The 18328-nt window shown below is 43.0% G+C and overlaps 1 long non-coding RNA gene across 1 annotated transcript in view; it reads left to right on the forward strand.

The window, feature by feature from the left end:
• Positions 1-18328, forward strand: part of LOC123348150 — a 58200-nt gene that overhangs the window by 26283 nt on the left and 13589 nt on the right. Inside the window, exon 2 of the long non-coding RNA XR_006573181.1 lies at positions 7518-7571. This is a non-coding gene — a long non-coding RNA (uncharacterized LOC123348150). The remainder of the gene's footprint in view (positions 1-7517; positions 7572-18328) is intronic.

Raw genomic sequence — 18328 nt, forward strand, 5'->3', positions numbered from 1 at the left:
AAACTACAAGAGATAAATATTGTAGCAATTCAGGTCGATGAGCTGTTTTCTGATTCTTGGACACAAAAATAACCTTACTCCACATTAACAAGATACGTTACCATGTTGTCTACATCAGTGGTTCTCAAACTAGGGCTGTCACTTGTTCAGGGAAAGCCCCTGGTGGGCCGGGCCAGTTTGTTTACCTGCCGCGTCTGCAGGTTCGGCTGATTGTGGCTCCCACTGGCTGCAGTTCACCACTCCAGGCCAATGGAGGCTGCAGGAAGGGCGGCCAGCACGTCCTCAGCCTGTGCTGCTTCCTGCAGCCCCCATTGGCTTGGAGCGGCGAACTGCAGCTAGTGGGAGCCACGATCAGCTGAACCTGTGGACGTGGCAGGTAAACAAACCGGCCCAGCCCGCCAGGGGCTTTCCCTGAACAAGCGGCGGCCCTAGTTTGAGAACCACTGGTCCACATTACATTTGCTTGTATTGGGCTCAAAATACAGCAGTTTTGACTGGTGTGGGAGAAAATTCAGTGTTATGCTCCTCCCAGTCAGGGAATATACCATGTGATTTATGTGACCAATCATGATGAACAGACATACCTCCAATTTCTAATATGAAATATACTTGCACCAAACAAGTAATAATTTGAGACCAATTGAAAGAGTGAAAAAAAAAAATCCTTACAAATACATCTGAAGAAACTGTGATCTGCTCAATGACTTTCTACAAGCAGAAAAAGAAGCTACTGGCTTGCTATGAATTATTTCCTCAGCTTTTGTTTTTATATGTTTCAAGACTGGCTGTAGTTGATACATTAGTGTTGACAGGTTCTTTTCACCGTTACCCAGAATGCACAGATTCACAGACAGACTCTTGAGCTGAAGTGTGTTGTTTATTCACTGCTTCAGTGAGTGATCAGCCCACTGAAACAGGGCAAAGTATAGGGTTAGACACAAGCACACACCCACTTTCAGGTGCTCGCTTTAAATACATTGTTACAAAATTATTTATTATGTATTGCATAAACATTTTTCTGTCTAAACTTAGCTTGCTAACTCAGTTGTTTTCCTGATTGGACTGCTGACCAAGCTGTTTACCAGATTAGATTGCTGCCTCAGGTTTTTATCTGGCTGTTCTCTTTCCTTGACAGACAAGCAGGCATCTTTTCATGTGTCCCAACACCTAAAATATACTTTCAAGGTATTACATCCTACAATTAGTTACAGTTGCATTTGCACTATAAACACGGTGTCAGATCCTCAGATAGTGCAAATGGGTATCATTCCACTGGAGCCAGCCCATGAAGTTTTTCCCTGCTGTATCTATGAGCTATATAAATATGATTACAGCACATTCAGACACTGGCTTCAGCTTCTGTGTACCCACTTACAGTTATTTAAACAAGAAAGACTCTTGAAATGCATTATCACAGTTCAAGAGTCATACTGGGAATGAAAGAGAGAAAAAGCAACAGATGGGTAACAGTTTCAGAAGGACAATTCAATTTCCCAAACAATAAACTATGACAAACACATCTTCCTCCCTAGTGGTTCCTTTTTAAAATGTATTGATAATCTGTTGAAAAGGCCTCCAATTGTGAAGAATTTCAGTGTAAATATTTCACTGGGTTTCAGGTTATTATAGCAAAGCACATTACAGCCAGGCTGTGCTGGTTGGACACAAATCTGAAATGGCAGGGCTACGGATCTGAGAAGTACAATTCTCCATAGGGTTCAGGGAGGAACCACCTGGTGTTTTAGAAGACTGCAATGGCTTCACTTCCTCCTCAGTTCCTTTGGAGCAATGTGCACCTCAGTTGCACACAGAGGGAGCAGCCCATGTGTTCTGCTGTACATAGGGACTGCAATCGGGACTGGACCTTGTATAAGTTAAGGCAGGTGGGTGAGAATAGAGCAGGTCCTCATGCTCTAAAAAATAATAACAATAATACTCATCATAAAAAATAATTAACAATAATACTCTGGCCCATAACTGTTACCTTACCCCATGTTTTACCACTTTAGTAAATAGATGGGAGTGCTGTCTAGTAGTTAGAGGAAGAGTCAGGAATTCCTGGATCCGAGTCCTCACTTGGGCACTCTGTCATCATGTGGCCCTGGGCAAGTTATATTGAGACAGAATTTTGAAGGTATTTAGCTGCCTAGTGGAATTTTTAAAAGTGCCTAAACAGGTTAGTTGCCTAACACCTCTTGAAATTAATGAGGATTTTGTGTCTAACTACTTAGGTGTTTTTGAAAATTACACTAGGTTCCTATCTTCGTTTTTAGGTACCTAGATACTTTTTTTAATCTGTCCCTTAATGTCTTTGTGTCTGTGTTTATCTCTTTGAAAAATACAAAAAGTGGTATTTATTCAAACTGAGAAATAATTCATAATTACAATAACAACAATCCATTCATTTAGCTTTTTTTCCATTTAAATACTGCTTAAGATTCTTTTCAATTCATACACCACCCAAATTTTTAGGTGAATAATTTTTGGTCTAGTGTTGCTCATGTGCAACTTTCATTTTCAGTGAATATGCTTGAACATGGATTTAAAACGTATAATTTCCAAGAAAACATTTCTTCATCCTGCTACAATGTTTGTGGAAAGAGAACAAGGAGTCGGAACAAAACAAAGTTAATTTTAGATGCAAGCAGATATTGTGAAAACCTTTTTTAAAAAAACAAAAACCACTTTTTTAGTACATACATGATCACAGCAATGTTATAGGGCTTACTAAATTCATATTCATAAAGCACCTTGGGCTCCCTGGATGAAATGTGCTATAGTATATTACATTTATTACACACATATATTGTGATAACATTTTGGACAGCGACAAAAACAATAACATCAATGTCATGTATTTTTTCAGTTTGGAGAATAAAGTTAGTAGCCAAAGATATGTTCTGCAATCTTGCTTGGGTTTTTTTTTTGGTGTGTGTCATGAATATTTGTGTTCCAGTTAAAATTATAAAAATCCAGGGGATTCCCCACAAACTCCTCACCCTCATTATGTGATTACTAGTCTTTTCCCAATGAGTCAAAGGCTGAAGCACTTTAATATAGTTCCCATTCTCCTTTAGTTTATTTGATAAACTCCTCAAGTTGTTACAGGCCAGATGAGAGATGATGCAGTGGTTAGGGCCCTACCCTTGGACTTGGGATATGTGGAATCAAATCCATGGTTTACCACAAACTTCCTGTGTAAAGTTGGGTGAGTCACTTAACCCCTCTGTGCCTCAATTCCCCATCCGTAAAATGGAGATAATAGCACTTCTCTACCTAATGAGGTTGTAAAAAACTATGATAATGGGGAACATATAAGGATGATAGATGGACCATTTGTCAACCCAAAAGCAATATCCCCTCCACCCCCCGCCCCAAATAGCCAGCCAGGGAAGGGAGAGAATGGAGGCATCAATTTTACCAACACTTACAAGTTTTTAAATTCCATTTTCACAGGCTGGCAGTAACCCCACTCTCAGTGAATAAGGCTATTCCTCTGGGAGAGGCACTGGAATGACCTTCTTGAATAATGAGGTCCCAGTTCTGAGGAGTTAACCCTAAAAAAATTGCAAGATCTTTCAAACAAAGAACAAACCAGCTCAAAATAAAAAGAAAAGACCAGCAGTGTCATTGTATTCAGTCAAAAGGATTTCTAAAAATCACAGTCATCTGTAAGAGCTGAAGTGAATACCAGACATTAATTTCCGAGGTGGTTCAGGACTGTTTTTCATATCTGACAATTTTGCACAAGAGATCATCTGGCCTAGTCTGAAAAGATGTAACACAATTTCCTCTACTTTTAGGGTATTAGAGTTCTTGATGTTCAGGCAGGAGTGAACAGATGCAAGGACACTCTTCCTGAAAGATCTGGGAGTAGTCAACAATTTCACAGCTGCACAGGGAAGAGTTTGGGAGTGGCCTGTTTGGGGAGGGCGGGGAGGAATCACAGTGGTCCCAATGTTATTCCTGTTCCTCCTTAGAGGTGGAGAAAGAAGGTAGCCTTTAAGGAGATAAAGCCATTCCCCCTAGTCTAACAGCTTTCTGTTTGGATACCCTACAAACTCCTAAATAATGAAAATTGCTCAGCTGCCAATAGTCTATTTCTTAACTTCCCCAAAATGGGGTTTATGTGAGGCCCTCAACTCACCAAAACTGCTGGGCCAAATTCTGATCACATACAAAGACCAACGAGTAACCATGTGTTAAATGAAATCAGAATTTGGGCCACTGTATTCAAATACTATTGGAGGAATAGAAAAGTTACTAAAAGGAACTTCATGAACTTGCAGGAATGAGAAAGGACATGCTAATAAATGGGGAGCTCGTTTGGCTCTATTCTCGCAGCAGTCCTCTGGGTCATCTGCAGTTTCTACTGAATAATGACAGAGTCAGCATCTTCCTTCTTGCTCTGAGGTGGTGCAGTAAATTTAACCATCTGTCACACTTTGCTAGAGCTGGGAGGAAAGTGCACAGACAACAGTAAGAATATCTGGGTAAATTCTCTTTTCTTTATTAAAAATGTAAACACAGATGTATCACTATTGACTGACTTTTTTCGGTCTCTGCCATCAGTGATAACGGTGTTCTAGACTTGGCAAATCCAACAGCAATGAGAACTGAACACCTTAATGAAACAAACACTGCAAAGCAAATTCCTGTTTTTTTTTAAAAAAGGGAGCATATGAAGGCTGGAAATAGGTAAGGGTGGATTCTGCTGTCAGGATTAGTCTAGTTATACCAGTTGACAGAAAAAAATTATAAGTTTTTGTCTATATGTAGCTCAAAAGACATACTCTGGAGCATCATGCCTGATTAATTATATATTTTGTCCTGTCAGCTAAAAGATATCCTTCCCATATAGTATTGTTGATATCAACTGATAGGTCAAAACAGTACTTTTTAAAATTAGACTTTTGAAAATCTAGTGTCATTATGATGCTGCTAAGTTTAGTGTTAACCTATGATTAAAAGAACTATGGATACACATACTAAAAATAATATTTTTAATTAACATATTGGGATCTTTCCTACAAGAGTGATAGGTACAATAGAAATCCCTAGCTGGGATGATTAAATATACTCTGAAAAGAGGTTGCAAAGATGGGGTAAGCATCATTATTCCCATTTTACAAATAAAGAAATGGAGGTACAGAGGAGAGAAGTGATTTGCTGCTTAGCAATGTCATACAATAAATAAATTGATGGGTCAGAGTCTTCCCAGTCACCTGCTTTTAATCACAGGACTACATTGCCTCTTATGTAATAATATTAGAAAACTATGTGCACCTCAGTTGTTGCATCAAGGGTCTCTTGTATTGTAGTGAACACAGAGCTGTTCTCAGGTGGTTTAATAGGGTCACAACAGCACACCTGGCTGGATGCCCTGGACATCTCTAAGATGTTCCCAATTCTTATGGCGCTGCATACACTTCAGTCACACTGATGTCACCTTGCAGGATCAAACCCTTTTACAGTGGTGCTGAGAACCAGACAGGAGAGAGTTATGAATAAATTGACATCTGAAAATAAAGAATCAAGCCTGCTCCTGTGACTTGCTGAGCTTCCTCTACCCATCTGGTTCAGTGGGATCTGAGGGTACTCACCATGTCAGAAGAGTTGCTCCTGCAAGTCCAGGTCCTTAGATACTGTGAGCATCTCATCCCTGCCCATAGATTTTTATTCAGGTTAGGATTATCAAAAATTGCAGGCCTTATATCTATATTTCTGACACACTGAAACCAGTCCTCAGTAATCAACCAAACTGGAAGCCCATGTGTTACCATTAGCAAATGAAATTCTTAGCATGTATCCTTTATATATTTCAACTTGGACTTGCAGTTTTAAACAGCAGTCTCAGTGGGGTTGGAAATAACCTGCTTTTATTTTTCATTTCCAATTTGACTTTTTCATGTTTGTTTCCTATTTGCAGTCCAAGCATTATATATTTTTAAGCACAGATATTAATTCATATCCTGCTACCAAAAATAATTGAAGTACTTGATGATTTGTGGTGTTCAGCAATTTGCAGATTCAGAAGACACTGTATCTCAGCACACCTTCTGCTTGGATCTCAGTTTCATGGCGGAGCAGAGTGCATTAGGAATATTTGATCTAGCAAGCACAGGTTTTCTTTAATTGTTGGCACTCTGTAGCTTTTCACACGGGCAGATGACGTGCATTGCTTATCATTGTCCTTTGGCTAAATTGCACCATTCCATGTTTGACTGGGCACAAAAATCAAGAGCATACACATTGCTATAGGAGACATTAATACAATTTTAATTAAAACAGGGTAAGTTCCCTAGCAGGTGTACACAAGCCCTTTGCTGATTATGTTTAAATTTTGGCTAATTAGTGGCTCGAGTATTCATTTGTTATCACCAAGATAATCCTGAATCAAAGATAAAGTAATGTCTCCTATACTCATATCTAAACTACAGATAGAAAGAATACATGAGTCTGTCTACATTATGATATTTATATTCATAGAAGTGAATGGAGGGAAAACATGGCTAGAAAAGGAGTAAATTATCCTTATTCTCCTTGCAGGAAAAAATATATGTCATAAACAGTGAAAAGCCTTGGTGTATAAAGTGCTACATTGTGCCTAGACATACACAGGTGTGCAAAAGTGGAGAGAGAGAGAGAGTTCAAAGAGCTATCTCCAGCCCTTCATTGCACCCTGTCTGCAGACCCAGGCACAGTCACGGACTGTGTGCTTCAAGTGAGCAAAGACCGTGGGATTCTAGTACTAACAGTGGCACTATAAATCCAAAGAAGGAGAAGGGCAGGATCATGGCCCTGGCCAACCCCTGCATTGGCCAGTGGAGCTCTGTCACAGAGTGGGCAGAGCATGCTGTACCATGGGAAAGCTTGTAATAATGATACCCAGTCCTTATATTGCATTTCTATCTGTAAATAACATTGCTCCCTTTCTACTGATGGGGAAACAGAGTCAGACAGAGGCTACGCAACATGCCCAACATCACACAGTAGGGTTGGAAACAGAACCAATATCTTCGGACTTCCGTTTTTAGCATTCTATGCCCCAAACCAGAGTATCTCTCCAGGTCCAATAGGAATCACTTCAGTGTGTGCTCACTCGTCGGTCCCGGATGAGTCTCAGACTCAGTCGCAATACCTCTGGAGATGCCAACAGCAGGCAGCTCCTCATTTGTCTGGCTGTTCAAGTCTTTTTCGGGTCTGAGACCACTTACAGGAATCACTTTGCCAATCAATGAAATGTGGTCACTTTGAGTGGTATGCAACAGTTGCTTATCACCACAGACCAGCAGTTCAAATTTAAGACACTGTCAAACCTCTTACAATTAGTGAATTATCTCCTCGGTTAAATATTAATGATTGCATGTTCAGCTATAAAATTGCATGCCAAATTCTGCTCTCTGTTTCACACCGGGCAGCACATACACCAATAATATAATTCAATATTAACAACAAAAAAACATGCTGTTAAGTGGGTTACCCTGAGGGATGTTTTCTTTTCTTTGTTATTACAGAAAATGGTCTAGTCCTAACATGACATCAACATCCATGATTCCTGCTTTTTTAAGGTGAGACTGCTGTTTTTTTCTTTTTATTTCCTTGATGCCCTCGGCTGAAAGAACCACGTCTTTGAGCATGAGCCAAGACCACTAATACAGTTCTTTTTAGCTATGCAATTAGACGTATGCAGCCAGAATACCAGACCAGACATAGGAGCAATGGTTACACACAAGAAATATATGCCTGTGTATTGTCTCAAGGAACGTCATTTGTACAAACACAGAGGCATTTGTGCATGACCTAGTTGCAGCAGTTGCATATTCATCAGCTTTGTACACACGACAGGTGCACATGCAGTTTTGCAGGCTCATCATCATGATCTGGGTGGAAAATATGGTCCACGGGGACCTTGTTGTTGTTGTTGCGAACAGCCCCATCCCAATCAGGAAAAGGCTAACAACAAGCTCCTCTAAGCTCAATTGGTACCACATAGGCACACCAGCCTATGCTCCACTTGCAGGAAATGAGCTTACATGGGAGAGTTTGGCACAGGAGGGGCAGCACCAGGAAAAAGACCGCTGTGCCTCAGAGCTAGCAGAGTCTTACACCAGAGCTGCTGGGCGGAAAACAGCTTGTGAACCTCTGCTGCCCACAAGGGCCCTCCAGACCTGGTACAAACCAGCTGCAGCAGGGAGGGGTTGAAGATAAGCTCTGACTTGGGGTTTTGCTGTACTTAAGCCTTGTTGACAAGCCAGAGTCCTCTATAGACTCTTTGAAAAGTCTGAGAATGAATATTACTCATAATTAGATGGAGCCGGAGTGGAGTGGTAGCCAAGATGCAGCGACAGCAGGCTGATCAGCAGCAATGGTTTCAGCAGCGGCTGCTACAGCAATGGATGGCCCATCAAGAAGTAAAAGTGATGCAGCAACAACAGTTGCTGAGAGAGATGGTAGCCCAAAAAAAAAAAAAAAGGGAGTTACAGAAGAATCCAGCCATTCCTGATTCCCCAGGGGTCCCATTGGGACCTGCCTTCACAGGAGTGATCCCCTGGCACGTCCAGGTGAAGGTGGAGCTGGATGACGACCCTGAGGCATTATTGACCTCCTTTGAGAAGGTAGCACAAGCCTCTCAGTGCCTCCTGTCCAAGCATTGGGCTTTGATACCAGGCACAGTCAGCCCATTGCAACCTGGATCAAGTACAGGCCAAAGGCTACAAGAGGATAGAAGCTGCCGTTCCAGACTATTTGGATATCAGTGATAAGTATATTGCTAGCTATTTAGATCAGAAACACACTGCCTGGGGGCCAGAGCCCCAGTACTATCTCCACAGCATTGTTGGTGGTGGCTCCATCCAGAGGAGTGGTCTGGAGCCCAGCTTGCTGAGCTAGTCTTAGCTGAACAGTTTGTATGGGTATTACCAGTGAAAGGTTGAGAGTGGGTATTATGACACCACCCATAATATTTTCCAGATGCACTGTAACCTGATGGAAAATTTTATAGCAGCTGAAGGGTCTCGAGATACAGAACTTTCAAGACCCTACATGCCCTGTAAGATGGATGTCAATATTAAGCCACTAGCTCCTGCTTGTGAGGGACCACACTTAGAAGTCCTGTCCCAGAGACATAGGCCACCTGTTGGATGAAGGGAAGGCTCTGAAGAACAATGGAGTAGGCATAGGTGCTGACTTTTATTTTTCCTGGTGGGTGCTCCACCCCCGTTCCACCCCAAGGACCAGTCCCACTCCACTCCCTCCCTTGAGGCCCCGCCCTCTGCCCTCACTCCACCTCTTCCTGCCCTTGCTCTAGTCTCTCCCCCGAGACTCCATACCAGCTGCTGAACAGCTGAACGGCTGTGACTGGTGAGTATTGGCCACCCCCACTATTTTTTTCCATGGGTGCTTGAGCCCTGGAGCACCCACGGAGTCGGTGCCTATGCCGGATTCTTTCCTCAACCCCAATGAAATCAGTGGAGTTACACTGGTATAAAATTAACAAACCACAGGTGGTTCACCAGCCTGGGAAGTAGTCTGGTGAGTGGCGCTGTGGTTCACAAGCAGATATAAACCCAATCTGACAAGCCAGAGAAGGCACATCAGATTGGCAGTGCCAGCAGGAATCTGAAACACGCTTCTTGAGTTGAAGAGGGTACTAGGCAGGGGTGAGTCTAGCTGGCATAGCTATACTGGCAAAGTCGCTGTCGTATAAACAAGACCTGCATGAACCATGTTTTGAGGCAGTTAATTTCCCTTGTTTCTTCAGGAAGAGGTGAGCGGGCATTATTGGAGGGCACCTGTGGGAGGGGAATGATCTGGCACTTTAGCTAGCGGCTCTACCCTCTTCCTGGCCCCACCATGCCTCCGGTAAGGCTGGAAGGGTCATGGGAAGAAAGGAGGGTGGTAACTGATGGGCTGTGAGGAGCACATCTACCAGCTGAAGGCAGCAAGAGGAATAGCTAGTGCAAAGGAAGGGGCTCTGCGCAACCCTCTGCAGTTACAGGAGTACTATTGATGTGTGGAATGACCCATTCACCTCAGTGAGGTGTGCTCAAATGAATTAGGATGCTCCAAAGAGATGAACAGTCTAACACAATAGCTCTGGGTGGTGTGAAATGACCCATTCATCTCAATGGGAGTTCCCCTCTACCTCAGTTTCAACTGTGGCATACCACTGTTCAAAGTAATCTCACTAGGCATGTCAGTTTTAGAGCAACTGAAATATTCAATTTTTCTTCTTACTGGGAGGACAGTATCTGAGGAATGCCTCAACCAAATTATTCAAAATATGCACCGTTGCCCCTGTTGTGGCGTACCTATATCCTAGACAATCTCATTAGGCATGTGGCTTTTAGAGTACTTTGAAAATTAAAAGAAGCTCATAATGCAAGGGGAGAACATGTATGTGGAACCTCTTGATCAAATCACCTAAATTTGCACCATAAATTCTACCCTAGTCCCTGAATAGCTTTTTAATTTATTGCTTCCCCAAAAGGGAAGTGGGTGGTGGAATTATCCACGATTTATCCCCAGAGAGTAATATCAGGATCAGAGCCATAGTTTGAGCCCAAGTATGTGTAAAAAAGTTAGAAGAAATGTAAAATTTGGATGTCACATGATTATTTTAGTGAGGCTGTATCTCATTTAAATGACCTAAAAAATCTTGACTGTTAAACCAACCCTATGGCTATTTTCCAAACAAGAATTTTTTGAGGGCCTCTTTCCCATAATGAGCTTTCTCTTACCCCAACCTGCAGTGTTGTGCTCCCAGCACTACTCTGTTCTATATGTACATGCAATGGCGGAAAGGGACACATTTTCACACCCAAATCTCGTCTTTCAGCCCCACAAAGTCAGCAGTTACCCTGATTTGGGGGAATTAGGAAAGTAAAGGATAATTTTATTTTTCAAGGTGATCTGTAAAGAGGCAATAACTGAGACTGTGCCTTTGTTTGGTTTTCGTCTGATGTGTAAAGAAGGCGAGAAGATTTGGGGGCCTAGGTGTTTTTTTGTTTGTATGTTTGTTTTGGGGAGGGAACATATGTTTATGTTGCCTCCTTTTATACTAAAAATCCAGGTCCTGTCTAGCCTGGGGGAGTCATGCTTTAGCTGTGTCTAGACTAGAGTTGGTGGTCCTGTTATAATTTGAGCTAATTGATCATAAATGCTAATTGTGTTGATAACTGCGGCTCTCCACAAATGCTTGGCACAAATGTTTTGTGGTTTGCCTGAGGCTGAGCCACCATGCCCTGATACTTTGCAAATGTTTGCATCTAGATTAGTATTTACAGTCATTTAACAAGCAATTGGCAATCAATTACAACAGGAGGACACATGCTAGTCCAGATCTAGACAAAGCCTATGATAACAGGAGAACTAGTTAAATGCTATCACAAGAGTCAAGGGACAGAAAATTGAGCAATGGAGAGGGGGAAGGGATTTTAAAACACACTTTGAAAAACCTCTGTTTAGTCTGATTTTGTTAACACCTATTTAACTTCAGTGCCAAATGAGTATTTTGGATAAAGGATGCCTGGGTGCAAGGTAGGGATGAGAGAGACAAATATTCTCCCAGATTTTTACTATCCTGGGGGGCCAGGACACTCCCCCCCTCCGCTCCTTCCCTTACATGGCACCCCTGAGGATAGACACCTAGGCAGAGCAGAGCAAAGCAGAGCAGCTCAGCACTGGCAGAAATGGGGGAAGGCAGTGGCAGTGACTCTGCATGCCCACTCATCCCCCCAGCTGCACCATGGTGGACTCCCCTCCCCTTCTCCAGACACTGCAGGGCCCTGCCCCCAGCCAGGTTCCCTCTGCCTGAAACAGGACACACCTAGTGGTGCCTGCAGGGCCGGCTCTTGGTTTTTTGCCGCCCCAAGCAAACAAAAAGAAAAAGGGCCGGAGTGCCGCAGCCAAAGCAAAGGTGCTGCCCCAAAGGGCCGGAATGCCGCCCCTTGAGAAGTGCCGCTGGAGCCGGCCCTGGCTGCCTGCAGTTGGAGCCTGCTGGGAGCTGGAGATTGCCCGGGAGATCTAGGGAGGAGGCAGGGAGATCCAGGTGAGCAGGGTCTCACCCCTGCTGATCAGGCTGGTCTTCTGCTGTGCTCCCCCACTCGCCCGCCTCTAACCCTGGCTGGAGCAGCTCTCTGAGGCTGCGGGAGGAGGATCCCCACCACCCACAGAGGGCTGAAGCAAGAGCTGGGTCAGCATCTGCCGCAGCAAGCACAGGGGTTACAAAAGTTGAACAGCTCATCATAGACCATTAACGCAGCCATCTACCCGCTGATCGGTGGGGGCAGGGCTGCCCAGGAACTACTAATCCCTGGCTGGGGCTGCAGCTCTATTGCTGGTGGGTGCTAAGCATCCACTACTTTTTTTTCCCCTGGGTGCTCTGAGCACCCACCGAGTCGGTACCTATGCGAGTAGGGCCAGGAAAGGTCTCACTCAAGTATCCATCCCACACCTCAATTGACTAAAGCAGAGTCCTCGGATCAAGATTATAGTGCCATCCCGTGAACTAATCCACATTCTAATAAGGAAAATGCCTCTGAGACCAGCCTGGTGACCTGCTACTGCTGTGAGCAGCAAGGACCCAAAGAAAGAATGCCGTCATGGATTGTGACTATGCCCAAAGCTGGACCGTGGAGAAGCATGCTCATAGGAAAGCCCCCCCACACACACACACACAAGTTGACAGTACCTGTCTGGTGCAAGAGAAGAGAGCTCAAGGTCTCCTAGACTCCAGGTGTAGCCAAAGAGTGTTTGAAGTCTCCCTGGCTGAGGAAGACAATACCTCAAAGGAGACAATCTGTTAACAGTGCATATATGGCAACATAAAAACCTACTCCAGCCAGAAGTTATAAATGACTGTGGGGCACACACTGAAGTTATTGCAGTGGCTCTGGCCAAAAAATTGGTGTATCCAATAATAGCAAGGCGAGGGGCAATTTTCCTGATAAATTGTAAAACAGCTGACCAACCCGACAATTATAGACTGGAACTGACTTCTCTGATCAGAAGCTCGTTCCCTGCCAGGTACACAAAATACCTTGGGAAGTGTAATCAAGAATGTACCGATTGCCACCAGACATGGAGAGGGGAAAGATACTCACCCCAGACTTCAAAGCCCTATTGCAGGGTGAATTGTTCAGAAGCAACTGTGCTTGCCTAGATTTCCAAAATGGGTTCCTGATGCAAAGGGCTCTCAGAGAGTCAAAACTTCTAGTTGGATATGAGAGAAAATAAAAAAAGAGGCAGCCAATAAATAACTGAAGAAAATGTGAATGAAAACACACAGAGAGAGAGAGAGAGAGAGAGAGAGAGAATGAACGAACAGGGGAAAAATTTGCATTAAGGTCGCCACATTGCATATCGCAGCTCAGACAGGCCAGGAGGCCATTGCCAACAGTCAGCCTGGAAATACTGGAAATACTAAACACAGACACCAGATATACAGAATAAGCATATTGACTATAGTGACAATTTGCTCCCATTAACTTGGATTTCTTATGAAACATCTACTGATTTTTTTTAAAGATGACTAATGAGAAGAAGCTGTAATTCATAGAAAATACTTTAAATCAATTCCCCACTGAGTTGCTACATGGCTGGTAGATAATGGGCCTAATTCAACCTCTCTGTGACTCCACTGAGGCAAATGAATTTACAATGCAGAAGAATTTGGCCCCGTATCTCCTGGAGTGAAGCTATATGAGCTTCCTGAGGCATTGTGCATCTTTGTTTGCATTTCCTCTTCAGTGTTTCATGAACTTTATGAAACAAACACACTAAATGGTTTTAATTACCCTGATGTGGCTGTAGCAATATGAAAGCTGTTGTAGATCCATTCATTATCATTCATGCTGGGTTTACATCACAAGAGCTAAATAGACCATCTAAATCATTCCCTCATGTGGTCACCTGTTGATTATCAATCACATTACCACATATGGTACCAAAGGCTTATTCTGCCCTTTTGCAAAGCCAGAGTAAACAGAGGGGGTCAGGCAGAGGAGTCTTTCCCTTCCAACCTCATTTGATGGACAGGCCCATTGCCACTGCCTCATCCAGAGCACCTGGTGTCCTGTACATAGTCTTAGGCATGCAGATCCGTATCGTGTATTCCGGAAGACAACTTGTGATCTTCCTGCCAAGCTAGCAAGCTAATTGCTAGTCAATCCCAGCCATTCCTTAGGGCTAGTCTACACACAGAAGTTGTAGTGGTTTAACTAACTAACTTAGTTCAACTTTGTGGCCCTGTCAACATATGTGGGATGTGCACAGGCTCCCCTGGCTAGCTCTCCTGCTGGCGTTAAACTAGTGGAAGAGTCAAGTGTCCACACCCAAAGTTGCACCGCTTACTTGACTCAGTGCCACATCACATCTTTAGCTAAACTGCTGCAGCTTCATGTGTAGACCAGGCCCTAGCTCCAACGCTCTGTGAGGTGGCATCTGTCTTTGGATGCGACAGCCACTGTCAGAGGGGCTCTGGGAGGCAGAGGTTGGGGACTGATCTTACTCCCATTGAACTCTAGGGAAAGAGTCCCACTGACTTCAATGGGCCTTGATGGCCCTAACGGATGAGGCCAGTGGGGATGTTGCTACCTGGCCCTTCATCAGGGAGTTGTGTGTGAGTGAAGGGGATACAATCGAGCCACTGGCCCCACTTTCGAAACACAGCAATGGCAGTGTCGTTTCCCCACCTCTGGGGCTGTGAGAGGGGGTGGCAGCTCAGAAGCATGCGAAGCTCTTGCGCATGGAGGGTTTTCCTAGGAGGTGCTGGTTCTGTAAAAGCCAGACCTCCAGGCAAGGCAGTGGGGTTGATTTCTGTTCAGCCCGTGCAAACAAACCTGTGAGTTCTGGCTTGTGAAGCCCACACAAAACAAACCCAGGGGATTTGTTCAGCACTGATTCTATTTATTCAAATGGCAACCAAGATGTAAAACAGATGTCTGCATAGTACTTGCAGGAAAGAAAACGCAGTATATCACTCTCGCCTCCAAATCAGATGGCGATGATTAAAGACTCTCACCAAAAATGGCACCACTACTAATGCATCCAGAGATGTTTTATGTACAGAACTGCATAGGCTGACAGCTCAGAATTTCCTCGGGGTGCTTCTCTGATGGAATGAATTCTATCTCCAATCTGTACTGGGGGGATGCAGAGGGGAATGGATATTTCTTTGGGTTCTCTACGTTATCAGTATGCTGCTGTGTCCCTCTATGCCAGATATCAGTAAAATACAGGGAATTCACTGTTCTTATATCAGAGACTTAGTGATGCTACCTTAAAATGAGCATTGAAAGCCACTGAAACATTTCCAGAAACTTGAAAACCCAGTCACTGTGATCTGCACCGCAACACATTACATTGTTACAGGGAATTTTTGAATGATTTTGAGGGTGTTTTTTGCAGAGGATGTTTATTTATAATGTACTTCAGCAGAGTCGCAACTGAGCCAGAGCATTGGAGAAGTCTCTGGCAGTGATGCTAACCAGGATGCTGTACTACATTTTGAATAATTAGATCCTCTGCATAATGCATGCATGTTGGAGAAGGTGGGATTAGAACATACCCGTTAAATTTCAGCCTTTCGAAACATGATGTCACAAATCAGATCCTATTAGAGGAATCTGAAGATTAACATATGCTGCAGGTTGGTGAAAGTCAGAAAGGAAATATATTATAAATCATTCCACGCTGTGTGTAAATTGTAAAAGATTATATTTAGTATTGCTTAGGTTTCTTCCAAAGGAGAATCTTTTCCTAGCCAAGGAATAACCAGAACAAGATTAAATATCACATATATACAGGCAGAATCTAGATATTCAATGAGAGCTACATTGTGGTTTGTTTTCAAATTAAATTGTAGTTCATCTGATATACAGTCCATATACTACAAGATCCGTACTTCAAAGTCATTTCATTCCCACTCTTGGGGAGGTTTAAATCTTGGGTTTGGATTTCAACTATTATAGAGATAAGAGCCCACTGTTTAATCTAGATCTGAAGCCAAAACCCTGTAAAATTAAGGAGGCTCCAGATCTGGGGGTTTGGTTACATCTAATATAGTCATATAAAAAAATCTGACCTGATTTATACCCAGTGCACCCAGATTGAGTTCAAAATTAAGGACAAAAGAGTTGTGCAAAACTGAAATCATTGCAGTTCTCCAGATCTATTAGTTTCTCCATCAGTACCACACCTATCACTACAGCATTGAATGACAGAAGCTCTGATTCAGTAGAGAAAGTAGGACTACACACGTTTAAAGATATGCACGTGCTTAATAGACTGGGCAAAAAAATTTAGACAAAATCTTTTTTTCAAACAAAAATGCACATGCAGATGAATGAACATTTTGCAAATTTGTGTTGAATTTGCCAAATTGTTTCAATCAAAACAAAAACAAACAAAAATTCAGTGACATTTTTAAATGAAATGTTTTGATTGGAAATGGCTTTTCATTTCCAGTTTTACTTTGAATCTACTATTTTTTTAAAAAATTTAAACCTCAAAAACGAAACAAAAGATTTTGTTTGACCAAAATGGATTCCTCCCTCCCCCATTTTTCAGTTCAGCCAACAAACAAAACACACACACACACACACACACTATATATCAATCAGTTATTCCCACAGATCTCATGCTTAAGTTCTTTGCTGGATCAAAGCCAGAGGGAGGAACCAATTTCTAAGGCCACTTCTGTATTAGGAGCTATGAGTGCGATTCCCCTGCTTGTGTATACATACTTGCACTAGCTGTCATAAAGTACAAACCTGCCTGAAGTTGATGGCTATGTATTTGTCCCAACTTAGCTATGCCTCTGCTGCTGCTACCCAGGGCTACAGTGCTATTGATACTCACGCTAGCTTGATGAGAGTTAGGGTGAGTATCCATACACGAGCAGCGGAATCACACCTCTAGCTTGTAGTACAGATGTAACCCCAGTGTCAGACTATGGGTTCTGTGTATCTCTTTTAAAGGTAAGAATGAAATATTTGAATGGCTGAAGAAAGTAAGAATAGCGAGAGTGAAAGCGGGGAGGGAGATAATTTAAGAGGAGAAACGAGGAAGAATGGAAAAATGGAGTGATATGTACTATAAATCTTTGGACTGGTACTTCTCTGGCCTGGATTCATTGCTGGCGGTGCAGTTGGAATGTCCAACATCATTTCTCTTCAGTGCATAGATCTAGAATGGGTTGCCATATCTCATCATACACATGTAGTTTGCTGGATCTCACAAAAGCAACTTGTTACAGTATTATTTCCAGCAAGGAATTCATTCATTGTTCATCTGGTTTGCCAGATGTTAGGCTGAGGGTTTATTTTTGCTGCTGAAGGAGCTCTGAATAATCATTTCCATCCATGATTACCATTATGGTTTACTGCATTTTATCTATAGACAATATATCACATCACAGTTTGTCAGCGCATGGGCCGACCCTTTAAGGGAACTGGGCTCAGCCCCACCTGTGCCTACTTATCTGCCTCCCAGGGAATGGGTTTGCTTAGGGGAACTGGCATCAAGTGATAATGAAAGCCTCTATATAAGTAGAGTAGCTTGTACTCAGTAGGAATGTGGAGCTGCTAGAGGCATGAGGTGACTGGAAAGCCAACAGAAGGAAGTGGGGAAGGGTGTAGGTGCTAAGAAGAGTCAGAAAAGAGAAGAATGGTCATGACAGTTGACCAGCCTGGGGAAACTGAGGCAGGTACATGACCAGAAGTCAGGGAAGGGACAGTCATCTTGTCACAGAGCTATAAAGAGGATTAGGTTTTGCACAGACATAAAGGTGTCCAAGCATGTTCACAAACAGCAACCACTTCAGCCACTTGCAATGCTATTTAATAAGTCTTCATTGCAATAACATGCATATCCCATTATGCATAGCCCAAAAAGAATGGAAGGAATCAGGGGAGGGTCCATTCTAAAGCTATATCATTCAGTCAAAACTCCCATGAGTTCCAAGATCAATGGAAGTTTTGTTCAAGTAAGGAGAGTAGGAGGAGGCCTATACTGTACCAGCCATCAGCATATCTTTGAACATATTTATGAATCGAATGTGTTTGATATCATGAACTTGTGCGTAGTTTCTTATAAAAGATGCATCTGGTGAAACTGATCTGTTATGACAGATCAATTTCTTTCTTTAACACACACACACAAACTATGACATGCCGCTCACACCACCCACAGGGAAGATTCTCCTGGATCACTTTGCTACAAAGTGATGGCTTGCAGCCAAAGATGAGCTAGTGCCATAACTTCACAGCATTCTTCTTTTCATGGATTTAAACCACCCAGAGCAGACTGTGGCTGCATATGTACA

The sequence above is a fragment of the Mauremys mutica genome, chromosome 13, assembly GCF_020497125.1.
Source record: "Mauremys mutica isolate MM-2020 ecotype Southern chromosome 13, ASM2049712v1, whole genome shotgun sequence".
In the NCBI taxonomy this organism is placed as follows: Eukaryota; Metazoa; Chordata; order Testudines; family Geoemydidae; genus Mauremys; species Mauremys mutica.